The sequence below is a fragment of the Acinonyx jubatus genome, chromosome A1 (genome assembly GCF_027475565.1).
Source record: "Acinonyx jubatus isolate Ajub_Pintada_27869175 chromosome A1, VMU_Ajub_asm_v1.0, whole genome shotgun sequence".
Lineage (NCBI taxonomy): Eukaryota > Metazoa > Chordata > Mammalia > Carnivora > Felidae > Acinonyx > Acinonyx jubatus.
In genome coordinates this window covers 218,739,400-218,753,487 of record NC_069380.1, presented here as the reverse complement: position 1 = coordinate 218,753,487, position 14,088 = coordinate 218,739,400, and the positions used below count along the sequence as shown (strand labels likewise).

General features: G+C 35.3%; 1 protein-coding gene across 2 annotated transcripts in view; it reads right to left on the bottom strand.

The window, feature by feature from the left end:
• Positions 1–14,088, bottom strand: part of CDH12 (cadherin 12) — a 390,903-nt gene that overhangs the window by 94,854 nt on the left and 281,961 nt on the right. The gene's annotated exons all lie outside the window — the stretch shown is intronic.

The window sequence follows — 14,088 nt, the reverse complement described above, 5'->3', positions numbered from 1 at the left end:
CAAGGCCTCAAGACTGAATTAACCTAAGGATTCAGTGGCAAAGAAAATATTAAAGACAATCCAAATTATGTTGGTGATGGTTAGAAGGCTAGAAGGATGGTTACATGGTTAGAAGGAAATCTCTCCTGAGCATAAAGAGAGTGATATGTACATCCAAAGTTATAAAAAGGACAGAATGTTCCTATTCTTGGAGGCATTAACAGTAAATGCCCAATTTTGAAGAAAAAAAAAAAGGATTTCTCTTTTTCATTCAGCTATTCATTCAGGCTTTTTCTTTAAGGCTGTACAACACTGGAGCAAACTAAATATTAAAAGATAGTCAAAAAATTTAAAAATGATAACGTTCAGCACCCATTCAATACCAAACGCTTTATCTTAAGAATGCTTTGGTGAATAGTAGCTATATCAGGAGATGAATGATAGGTTTTAATTCACCAGTCTTTCCCAGGAAACTTCTAGAAAGAAAGTACACAAACATCTGTGATAGTCAAGAGCAGTAACATATTATCCCTCATCATCCATTATCACCATCATGACCATCCTGATCAATCTTTGCAACATCATTAATATTATTTGACAAATAGGCATTGAGGACCTATATTAAGGATTCATCAAAACTATGTTCTCCTTTACGGTGTATGAATGAACATTTTCAAGACTAAATTTCCCTCTTTCCTCCCTTCTCTTATACAGTGATTTTCCTGGTATCACCTAGATCTTTGCTAGTACTGAGTTACACCTGTGCTGTATAGACACAATCTACAAATATTAAATAATTCTCTAATCTTAGTTATAAATGTGGTAGTTAAAAGGCTGTGGGTTGTTCTTCTCTGAGGATATATTTGAAGAAAAGGTATTATACCTGCTAAGAAATATTTAGTGACAAATTTAATAAATTTTTACCTAATTCACACCATATGCTCAATAAGAAAGACGAAGATGAATAAGACAGTATATCTTGCTTTTATGGGAATATTTATTAATTCACTCCTTTAAGTATTTGAGTTTAATTTTTTAAAAAAATTAACGTAAAGCATTTCATACTACTTTTAGAGGAAAATATTTTTCTGCATACTTAGTGAAGGTTCCTATTAATATTAAAAACAAAAATGTAAAAGGGAGAATACTATATTACTCATCTTGTCCTTTGTATTGACATATGGTTATAGCATTATCTGCAATAACCAAATTATGAAAATAGCCTAAAGCCTATCGACTAATGAATAGATAAAGAAGGTGTGACACACACACAAACACACACACACACACATTCACACACACACTGAAATATTACTCAACTATAAAAAAATAATGAAATCTTGCCATTTACAATGATATGGATGAAGTGAGAGCATTATGCTAAGCAAAATAGGTCAGAGAAAGACAAACACCGTATGATTTCACTCATGTGGAATTTAAGAAACAAAACAAATGAACATAGGGGAAAAACAGAAGGAAACAAACCAAGAAACAGACTCTTAACTATAGAGAACAAAGTGATGGTTAACAGAGGGGCGGTGGCTGGCTGGCTGGGATAAATAGCAGAGGGAGATTAAGGAGGGCACTTGTGATGGGCACTGGGTGTTGTATGGAAGTGTTGAGTCACTGAATTGTACACCTGAAACTAATATTATACTGTATGTTAACTAACAGGAATTTAAACCATGAGAGACTCTTAAATACAGAGAACAAAGTGAGGGTGGATTGGAGGTGGGGGAGAGGGGAAAATGGGTGATGGACTTTGAGGAGGGTCCTTGTTTGGGTGAGCACTGGGTGTTGTGTGTAAGCAGTGAACCACGGGAATCTACCCCAAAAACCAAGAGCACACGGTACACACTGTATGTTAATCAAGTTGACAATAAATTATATTTAAAAAAATAAAATAAAATAAAATAAAAATAAAATTAGGACATCAATCAATCAATCATAAAAAAAAAGCCGAGTGCCAAACAATAATTTAAAAAAAAATAAATAAATAATTAGTACTCAGTTACAATAGATTACCTTCAGTTTAGTTAAAAAGTGATTCACTAAGAACCATATAAGTTAGGGGCACCTGGGTGGCTCAATTGGTTAAGTGTCCGACTTCGGCTCAGATCATGATCTCACAGTTCACAAGTTCGAGCCCCATGTCAGGCTCTGTGTTGACACCTCAGAGCCTGGACCTTTCTATGGATTCTGTGCCTCCCTCTCTCTCTGCCCTTCTCCCACTTGTACTCTTTCTCACTCTCAAAAATAAATAAAAATATTAAAAACAATTTTAAAGAATGATGTAAGTTATTTGAGAGTTCTTAGAAGTGACTCTATAGGTGTTTACAAAAACACAATTAAACATCATTATATCAGCTTGTTTTGCTCGATGCTCCATGACTCTTTCCAAACTAATGCAAAGGACAGAAATTACTTATTCCTTTCATTGGGAAGACTCAGTTATTCATTGGGAGCAGGTAAGCCTGAAAACACTACCTTCTTCACTGCTGGGATAGCATGCCAGTTCCTCAATTAAACTATTACTATTAAACTATTACACTATTAAACACTAAATACCCAAGAGGTAGGAACAGGACGTTACACTTGGGCACTAGGTAAATGTGCAACAAGGAAACAATATAGTCAACAAAAACCAGAGCAGTCATATATGTAGAAGTCATCTTGGGATTTGTTCACTTATCACCTAAGTTCAGGATGACAATGTAACCACTCCAAATGTTGAAGTTCAGAGAGACTAACTCACAGAGAAACCATTCCTTTACCCCCAGACAGAGACAGAGAGCAGAATATAGGATTGACAATATTGAATCACTTCAACTTTCCATGTAACGCTGTTCTGATCAGTAGTAAATTAATTCATGTAAAGTTTAATAATAATTAAAGCAAATAGCAAAAAAGTTATTTTATACTAATAGTTAAATTTTAAATTTTAAGCAGTCACTCAATGTGTGTGTGTGTATATATATATATATATATATGAACATTATATAAGTTAATGCCATATATATGCACAAATATATAGCAGAGCAAGGAACAGAGAAAGTGAACCCTGAGAGGTTATAGAATTAACACATAGAAAGAGCAGTAATTAGGAGCAGTCCTTTTGATATAAAATGCAACTAAATAAGAGTTTCACTACAATACCTAAATACAGGTGAGAGTTCATGAGAACCAATTCGGGTATAATTTTAAGTGTACACGTATTTACCTGTCAAAATGTATTTGAAAAATGAGTTCCATATTATAGATTCACAGTTGTAATATGATATCATCTCAGTTCATGCCAATGAACATTCATATCTTTATAAAATTCTAACTAGAAAAAAATTTTTTGAAGAGTGATGCATTACCTACATGCATTAACTTAAATTCGTTAATGTTTTTATTTCCTCTAATTTATGTTGAAAATGCTAATAAATGGCATGGTGTTTGACTTAGTAATTCCGATTTGAGAATTCATATATATGTATCATATGGTCCGGCAATACACAGAAACCCACAGAGTGGTTTACTTATTTCTAACGATTTCTCTCAAAGTTAAGAGCATGTATTCACCAATTCAGTCACTCATTTAACAATGGGGATTAAGGAGTGCACTTGAGCGCTGAGTGTTATATGCCAGTGAGGAATCACTAAATCCTACTCCTGAAACCACTATTCCTCTGTATGTTAGCTAGAATGCAATAGAAACTTGAAACAAAAAAAAAAAAGGAAAAAAATTCTCTGGTTTCCTATGATTTGTCAGACACACTAATCAGAGTGTCAGGGAAGAAATATGAACAAAGCTGAGAGGCCAAAATTCTCAAGGATAATATTTTGTCTAGAGAGGAATCAGAAGAGGAACAAATATTGAAATACACAAATATATAGCTATAGCTATACATACCACTCCTCCAATAGGTATTTTATCGTTACCTTGACATACTATCTGCTTATGCAATAACCGATATTTCAATTTTTATTTGGATGAAAGAGATGGAACTTTTCACATATTCTTGAACTGTACTCTACTCCTTAAAAAATATATTGGACAGTCATGTTATATCAGCACATAACCATTATTAAAATAATAAATATCATTAAAGTAATAAAAGTATGTAATACTAAATTGAACCAATCTCCTTTTAGTGGACACTCTACTTAGAGAATTGGGAGGGGGGGTGTCCTATTATAAACAAATGTGGAATTGGTAATCTCCTACCATTGAGAGAGCTAGCTCTAAAAGTATATGAATCAGACATGTCAATATATATTGTCGTCGACTCCCAAAAAGGTTGTACTAATTTGCATGTCTACCAACCTGGTATATTTTCCAGTATTCTCACCAGTATTCATTGTTCTTCTTTTGTATCTTTTTATATTATGAGTGAATTTCAGTACCTTATGTATGAGTCATTTTTATTTTGTGTGCTTGTGTGTATGTATATAAACCTTACTCAAATTCTTAACCTATTTTACTTTCATAGTCTATATCTATCTGTCCATCTTTAAAATTATATTTACTGGCTCATGGATGCCTGGGTGGCTCAGTCGGTTAAGCCTCCGACTTCAGCTCAGGTCACGATCTCACAGTTCGTGAGTTCAAGCCCCACGTCGGGCTCTGTGCTGACGGTTCGGAGCCTAGAGCCTGCTTCAGATTCTGTGTCTCCCTCTCTCTCTGCCCCTCTCCCGCCTGTGCTCTCTCTCAAAAATAAACACTAAAAAAATTTTTTTAAAGTATATTTACTAGCTCATTTTGACTTATAGTCTTTTTTTTTTCATTTTGTATTCCAAGTGGTTTTCCTTTATGTTTATCAATGTGTGCATATATGTATCCTTCCCTCAAAAATATTATTCTATCTGTGTGGCTGATGAGATTTGGTGGTTTTAATTAATCTCTTCTTCTAATCTATATTCAATGAGCATATGTGTTCTGGAACCTAGAGTAGGTGGGATATCTGGTTTTCATAATGCAAGCACACGTGGCCTACTTCTGCTCACATGTAGGTCACGTGATAGTCATACTCTATTTATTTGATTTCAAGAAGATTAATATTACCAATAGGGATGAATTTTTTAAAAAATCCAACACAATGCCTGTGTTTTAAAATGAAAGAACTGAAGCCCAGTGATGTTCAAATCATTCTTGTTGACACTAAAAGAATGTCACCGACACATTCTCATTCAAAATGGTCAAAGAGATGGGAGCAGAGCTGAGCCCTCATGATTTCGGCCCAAGTAGACGTCAACTTACTGACTGATTCGTTTCTTCTTTCAATCAACAAATGTTCAGTGGCACACACCATACACCAGGGACTGCTCTCAACAAACCATAAAAGAGAAATTCATTGCATAGCTATTTATTCAGGCAAATGTCACCTCCAGCAAGGCGTCTTTATATTCTATGCATTTTTTGCATTTGGGGTATGAAAAATGTGCTAGAAATACGTTGAAAATATAAGTGGACTATGTATAATTTATGGCTTCTATAAAACCATTTTTTTTTTAATTTTCTAGGTGAATAAGCATGTTCTACTCATTGAATATGTTCTTTGTTTTTCAACACCCCTGCAACTGTCTCAACTAGTTTGGGCCCTCACTTTCATAACTGCAATGCTGAGAAACATTCTAATTGCTTCCTCCTCCAGCCCCTGTCACACAGGAGCATCACAGTCATTGTCCCATAACACAAGGTTGATCATGTTACTCTCCTTCTTTGAAAAATAAGTTAAAAATTTGGGACACCTGGGTGGCTCAGTTGGTTAAGCATTTGACTTTGGTTCAGGTCATGATCTTGGGTTCGTGAGTTTGAGCCCTGAATCGGGCTCTCTGCTATGAGTGTGCAGTTGGTTTCAGATTCTCTGTTCTCCTCTCTCTCTCTTCCCCTTCCCTGTTCATGCTTGCTCTCTCTCTCTCTCTCAAAAAATAAATTGAAAAAAACATTAAAAAATAAATAATTAAAAAAATAAGTCCTAAAGGGTTTCTATTCCTATTGAGAGAAAAATCACCTAAACTCACTGGCATGCTATGACTAGCATGATGGGCATGAGCTTCAAAATCCCTGTAGATTAATTTCTTTATATATACATATACTTTTAAGCTTATTTATTTATTTTGAGAGAAAGAGGGGGAGAGAGAGAGAGGAAGAGAGAGGGAGAGAGGAAGAATCCCAAGCAAGCCCCACACTGTCAGGACAGAGCCCGACACAGGGCTTGATCTCACAAACTGTGAGATTATGACCTGAGCCAAAACCAAGAGTGGTTCTCTTAACCGAATGAACCACCCAGGCGCCTCCTGTAGGTTAATTTCTGACTGCGCGGCCAGGGACCCCGGGCCAAGCTTGTGCATACTTAGTTACTGTGGAGTTGAGCCTCTTTCATACCTCTGTATTCTTGCCCAAGTGATCCTGTGGCCGGCAGCACTTTTGCCTCGACCATCTGGAAAAACAGTACACACCCTTGATGTCCCAGCTGCACTGTCACTTCCATGAATGTTTGTTTTTCTACTCCCAAGCAGAGATCATGTGTCCACACCTCTGTATTGCTATCAGTCTCAATACGTTTTGATTCTTTGAAACTCAATACAATATGTTTTTTTCTCATTGGCTACAAAATCTTTTACATCAGCCACCCTTCCATATTCATTATTTTAATACCCAGTCTGTCATAACATAATTCCCAAATACATGTTTATCAGCTGGATATATATAGTACTCACATGTACACACAAGACACAAATTCTATATGCATCATACTCTAAATGGGTGATCTGGCAGCTGGTTATGGCTTTGAGGATACTTTTTGACACTAAATTGTGAGTCTATCTTGTCCTGAATATCTAAAGTATGTCACTGTTCTCACTTAAGAGAGCAGACCAAGGTGAGTGACATTACATTAAAAAAACCACATAAGCAAGATTTAGCCACAGTATGAAAAGCACATCCACGGGGAGTTAATGACAAGTTATTTTCTTCTGAATATTTTTAACCCTTCTCAGGATTGAAGCATGAAAAGGAAAAAAGAGACAAATTATATCTAGAGACATATGGTTTTCTTTCAGCTCTTGCCTTATGTAGACATTGCATTGTAACCAAGATGTAACACAGTTCCAGTTAGAAAGGTATGGAATGATAGACTCTAGAATTTCTTTCCAAATAAGATTGGAAAATAAATATGCATTTTATTACCTTAAAAAGACGTTAAGCAACAGAGAAATGTAAAGCAGAAAGGCTTACAGAATCAACAGAGAGAGAGCATGTGTGGGTAAGTGTGCATGTGTATATACACACGTGTAAAAGATCCTACAAAGGAATTGGATAGTATAACACATTGAAACATGAGATGTGCTAAAGCTAGGCTTAGCTCTAAGGTAAAAGTAAGCATAGACGTACAGCAGGTGACTTTAGTCTTTAAAGTAACTGGGTCTTTAATCAATTTTGCATTAGCTCTCACTGCACTACTCACGAACACTTGGCTGTTAGCTTCCTTCTATGGATTCTCGTCCCATGTTTGCCCTTTAAAGCTGTAAATGGCCCCTCTGTCCTTTTTAGCTTCACCAGGGGCTGCATGTAAAGCTTTTACAAGCATTACTGAGAACACCAATTCCTGGGCCTCCATCAGAAAGTCTTATTTAAATGTTTGTGGGCGGGCTAGGTGTCAGAAAGTTTTAAAATCTTCACTGATCAGTCTGATGAGCCAAGTCTTACACAATTTCACCAATTAGGAAAGGCTGAATTACTTGTCATTGTGATTATCATTTGTGCCTCAGGAACCTGAAAGCCTATGTTCGAATCTGAGATTGACCACTAGCCAACTGTGTGACTTCAAACTAATTATGTAACCTCTCCATTTTAGTTTCGTCATATGAAAAGAAAAGGAAAAAATAGTACCTATCTTCTAGCCATATTAAATGAGTTAATATTGATAAAGAAGTTATAATGAAAGTTTTCCACGTAGTATGTGCTATTTAAGTGTGTAACAAAATAAATGCATACATATTTTCTGTTCTCCTGCTCCACACATAGGGTGAGAACACCCAAATATGTAACACGAGCACAATTCCTGTCCTCAAGACCTCCTTGTTGATATTCATATACTGATCTGGACTGTATCTTCTGTATGTTGGAAAACGTGATTTGGGAATGTGTATTTAGAATACATTAAAATACAAACAAGTAGAATATGACAATATGGGACCACTTTGTTAGAGACCCAAGAAAGAAACGTTTGTATACTTGTCAAATTTGCTTGAACTAATCAGAGCTTTTAAAGATTAGTAAAGGTAATATGTCATAAAAATCCTCCAGAGTGAATTGTGTGCCCTCTTCAACTGCACTTCTAGGATAAGAGCAGGCACTTCAGTTTTATACTGCCTTCAACAATGATTTTGCTCAGCCTGGCCATAGAACATCCCTTGGCAAACCTGGACGGTGGCTTTGACATCCACTTACGATTTGGTATGCAGTCCAAGGACCCAAAAGCACTCTAACGTTATAAAACTTTTGTTCTAGATACGTACTAAATATTTTAGGCTATATGTATTTACACCTCGTGATTCAAATGTACTTTGATGGATATGACAATCCATTTTTACGAGCACTTTATCTCTCTGTTGTGTGCCAAGAGTTCTATACCACATACACCAGTAAAAATGCTAATGACTGTTCCCAGTGACACGCTAAATTCCAATTACCAGTGATGATACAATGTTGCCTCCTTTGTGTCCAATGTAATTGGAAATTATTTTCATGAATGCTGTCAGGAAATTCCATAGAAATCATGATGAAATATAAGAGTTTGGAATTCATTCATTCAGTGGCTTTTAGCCATAATTTTCTAAGCTTTGTATTTTTCTGTGTAATATTGTATTCTTAAGGATAAAAAAAAAATTTTTGATTAAATGCAGTTAGCCAAGATATTAAGGACCAGTTAATGTAATTAATTATTTGTTTAACACACACTCTACACTCCTAAAATTATTTGTTTTTATTTGATCGATGATTCCACCGTGTTAAGGGTAAAATTTAAAAAAATATGTCTATCTACCCATCTACAGACTTTCCTCAACCTACAATTAGGTTACATCCTGATAAACACATCCTAGTTGAAAATATCTTAAGTTGAAAATGCATTTAATACATGTGACCTACTGAACATCATGGTTTAGCCCAGCTTAACTTAAATGCTCTCAGAACAATTACATTAGCCTACAAAATCATCTAACAAAAACTTATCAAGAGGCTGTCTGTACTTATCTACTTATCCATCTATCTCTCCATCATGTATCTATGTATCTATCGATCAATTCTATTTATCTGTATCTATATTCTTATCTATTTATCTACTTAGCTTTAGTAAAAGAAAAAAAACAAATTGTATATGTATATGTGTGTATATGTGTGTGTGTATATAAACCAGAAGTATTGGATCCTGGAACTGGCTGTATAATTGAATATATATATGATTGTTTTGAAAGTTGTTTCAATTCTATAAGGATAATAATGTAATTTTAGTGAATAGTATGGTAATCCCACCCCCCCAAATGAATACCACCTAATCTTAAAACTGTCTATATATGTATTTATATATCACTATCTCCCTGACACCTCCGTGTGTGTTAGAAGAAGCTTAACTTCCATGAAGGCAGTTGGCTCAAGTTTAAACTGACAAGTGCAAGTGATTTTTTGTTTTGTTTTGTTTTGTTTTGTCTTTTTGTTTTTTTTCTGGCTAATGATGAGTGGTTAAGAAGTATAAAGGTAACCCAGTTCAAGCCCATAAAACCAGAGATGTTTGTTGAGAGCTTCTAGGAAATGTTCTCTTTCTCTTCTTCTCTGGAATTGGTGTGCAAATATCTGGAACTAATACAGCCATTTCAACACCTTGGGGGAAATGCCACCAGAGACAGCGATACACAAGAGGCCACAAACTTAGGAATCCCAGGAAAGGAAGTGAGGAGCCTTGATCAAACTTGGCTGAAGCTCAACCTCCAAACATTTGATGGTTCAAGACCATAAATCCTTTTTTGTGTGAGATTTTTATACTTTGAGTTGGACTGGGAGGTTTTTTTGTTGTTGTTGTTACTTCCAAATTAACAAAATTTTGGCAAGTCACCTAAACACTCTAAGCCTGTTATTTCAAATTGAAAGTAGGATTATAAATACTTGGGATCACATGGAACTCATTTACTCATTAACTCATGAGTTAATGCATGTAAATTGCTTAGCATAATAACTGGCACATAGGGAGCCCACATCAAAGTGGTTGCTGTTAAAATTCTTCAACTTTATAATGAAGGGGCAACATTTTCTTGTTTCCTTCTAATTCTAGTAATTGGTTGTACAAATTGAAACAAAATCCAATCTTAATGCTTTTCAAAGTATCTTCCCCATTACTGTAGATTAATCTTTCAGTTATAGGATTTTGAATATATCACTGCTCTTTTCAAACCCTTCGATGGTGTGCCATGAATCACTACTTAACATCTGAATTCCTTCAAGACTATTCAATGTCTGAAATCCATCTGTTTTTTTTTTTCTTTTTTTTATTCTAAAATTTAACTCCTCTCCTTCTCCAAGCCTCCTCTTTGGGAAGTTTGTCTTATCCACTGCCCAACAAAAATTAGAGCTCTGCTAATTAATTTGGGGGTAACGATTCTGAGCCTCTCATCTGAGAATTGAAAACATATATCTGAATCTCATCAAGGGTTTGCAAAATATAAATTAGGCTATTATCTGTATGTCACCTCCTTTTGGTTTCTTTCACTATTGCCTGTGCCCAAGATACTTCTCATAATCCAGTCTACTTCAGGAAGGACTACAGACAAACTTGCTCGCCATTACACTTTCACAGAATATTTCATCGGTTCCTTCCCTTACCTGAAATCTTGCTTTCCCCTGTGTTTAGCACCCCCTCGTGGTGCATTTTGGAGTCACAACTGCACTCCTTCAGCTTTCCACTACTGCTTCTGATGTACTGATCTTTCCCATCAAGGATGCAAGGTGCTCCTCGTGTTCACCTCTTTTATCTGGAGGCGTGTAAGATTGATACAAATCTCTATCTCTAGGTTGCCTCCAACTAAGGCTGTTTTCCTCAACATGGTTTATTCTTGGCCCTGCCCTTGCTACTCTGATCACCATTTTTAATCTTCTTTACAGACTTCTTTTCCTGTCCCTGGCCTTCAAATGTTCATGAATCTCAGGTTTTTCTCTCACACTCTATATGCCTAACTCTACAATTTCATTCATATTGGCCTCCAGGTGCCAGCGACTGGATTGTCATTTCTATTGTCTAGGTTCTTAAATAACAAAATTGCAAGTTGACCAGAGCAAGATGTACCCAATTTCTTGGTTACATTCTAAACTTTTTAAAAACCAATTATTGTTTTTTGGGAGACCAGTCTCTTTAACTGACTAAGCATTGCTAACATATGTTTGTCCTCTCCCTTCTCCCACTATTTTTCTTCAAAATGTTGTTTCTCACTTGAATTATAGTTTTATGATACTTCATAATCACCCTGTTGCCTGCCATAACAATGTACCATCCACCTTATGTATTTAAGCCACATTTGTTTTTCAAAATGTAAATTTGATTTTGTCCTCATCAATATCCTTAATGTTCTTTGGGCATCTGTCTCTACCTACCATTTCCAGGTTCATCCATTGCCACACATTCTGTCTACTATTTGCTGCCTCAATACAATATTACTTCCCCACAACATAGTGCTACCCCATAACCTGCTCTTTAAAGATTTGTCATGGAAGTCAGAAACGTCCTCCTGCACCCAGGTACACTTCAGCCCAAAGTAAGCACTGGCTTCAATAGCTCCTCTTCCAGAAACTCATTTCGATACATTCACAGAGTGTCTCTTCTTTATATCTTTCCTGTTTCCCCTAGGCCGCAAGCATGACACATAAAGACTGTTTCCTGTTCTTACTGGAATTCCAGTAGCTACGATGGAGCTTGGTACATAATGGATGCTTAAAATATGTTTCCTGAATGAATAAATTAGAAAACAACAACAATGAGTTTGGCTTAGAAAATATTTTTGATTAGCTGATATTAGCGATTAACAATGAAGCCTTTATAAAACTCTTGCCTGAGGCAAAAGTCTCACTATCCCCTCTTGTCAACATTTAACACAATGATAGTGCTTTGCTGTCTGTTACAGAAATCAAAGGGGCAGCTTCAAATCAAAAGTGCCTTGAGAACTCTTAAAACCAGTGCCAAAGAAATACAAGGAATCAGTTACTAGCATTTTGGTAATCCTGATACATCAAACAATTCTACAGAAGAGTGTATAATTCTATTGTGTTCAAGAAAAAGAATAAACTTTTGAAAAAGCAAGAAATATATTGAGGTCATATCTATGGAAAGTCATTACTATAAAAAGTAACAATTCACATTACCTAGAACCAAGTGATTACTGATTATTTCACAAGTTCAAAGACACTATGACCACATGACATTGCACTATTTGCAAAAGTGCTCATGAATCCACATGTACGATGATAGTGTGTATAGCTATGAAACAATAATTTGTAGCCATTATTGTTTAAATAATCTTAGCTAATAGAAAAAGGTATGTTATGTGTGTATAAGTACTGTGATTTAATTTTAAAGTTTGTTCATTTTATGTTGCTGTGGTTGAAGGCTACAGTGATTTATGGTGAGGTTTGGTTTTAGTAATTGCTACAAAAATAGAAGACTTAGAAACCTACTTGTTTTGCTAGATTCATTGTAACCCAGAAGAATGTGCTGTGGCAAAAAAAAAAAAAAAAAAAAAAAAAAAAAAACCAAAAAACTTTATTAGATTCTGTATGCTTTCTAATAGAAATTCTCCCAACTGATGAACAAATGACAATGGTTAAGCCAAATAATCCTATCCCATTTTCTTTATCTATAAAAATGAGAGTTTTGGAATACATGTCTTTAGATTCCGCTATATAAACACATATTGTAATTCTAGACAGAGCAACCTAATTAAATCCATAGTTGATCAAGTTAAACTTTAATGAATTTATCAACTTTGCTCACTTCATATAAGTTCCTATGAAATTTTCATTCATATGCTTCTCTTTTGAAAATGAAACCTAAGCTTTAAATGTTAAGGAGTTACAGTTATCTTTCTCATGGTGATGCATGTTTTAATTTATAAAAAAAACTTTAGTAGTTGGACATGAATCTTAAAACTCATTGCAAAAGAAAAATAGCATATACATTATCACTACTTTCTAGAATAGCATTCTGCTTATTAACCACTTTGAACTTTTCACAGTAACACATAAAAATAAAGACAAAAACTGTTATACCACTAAACTATAATTTTAATGCACACTACATGGAACATTGAATTTAATCTAGTAACTACACAATGTATGCCAATAACTTGGAGGCATTCTTGTTACTTAAAGCAATGAAACATACAGATGCTACTTGAAAATGCAAGTTTGAAAACACAGAATTAACTATGCCATTATTTCCAAATGCAAGCGATCTCTCTTAATTAGTTTACGACTCCATTATTTATCACAAAGCTTCTCCCATTACACTAAAATGATTCCTTTTCAATATTTTGGTGAATATATCATTATATGAAATTTTTCATATATAGTATCTTTTAAAGAGCTTTCAAGTTGTAAGCCAGCCATAAAATAGAGTGCAGATTAAAAGATAAAAAGGGATTAAAAGTCTAAGAGAAAGTGAGTTATAGCTAGATGAGGTTACCCATGAATTTATTTTATGACTCAGCTGAGGAGGCAGAAAAGAGACGAGACGAAAAGTAGGCAGACAGTGGGGGGTGGTGTTCCAGGAGCACATGAGTACTCAGAATAATAAAGTCACGAATTCGATTTCTATTTGATTTAAAAGGTAGATTGGAAACTTGCTGAAGGACAATTTGGGGGCATAATTACAAATTATGGGTTAGTGGCATTAAAAAAGAAGCTGTGGGAAGATAAATTTCAGGGAAAGGTTTGATGTCCTTGCATGTAAGCACTCAGAAGCTGGTCAGTAGCCCACCTGACAAACCAGTCCTTGATGCATGCTGGGGCCAAGTTGTCCTCTTGGTCTTTTGGAGCACTGAACTTGGAGCCACATTCAGCAGTAGGTTCCATGCCTTTAA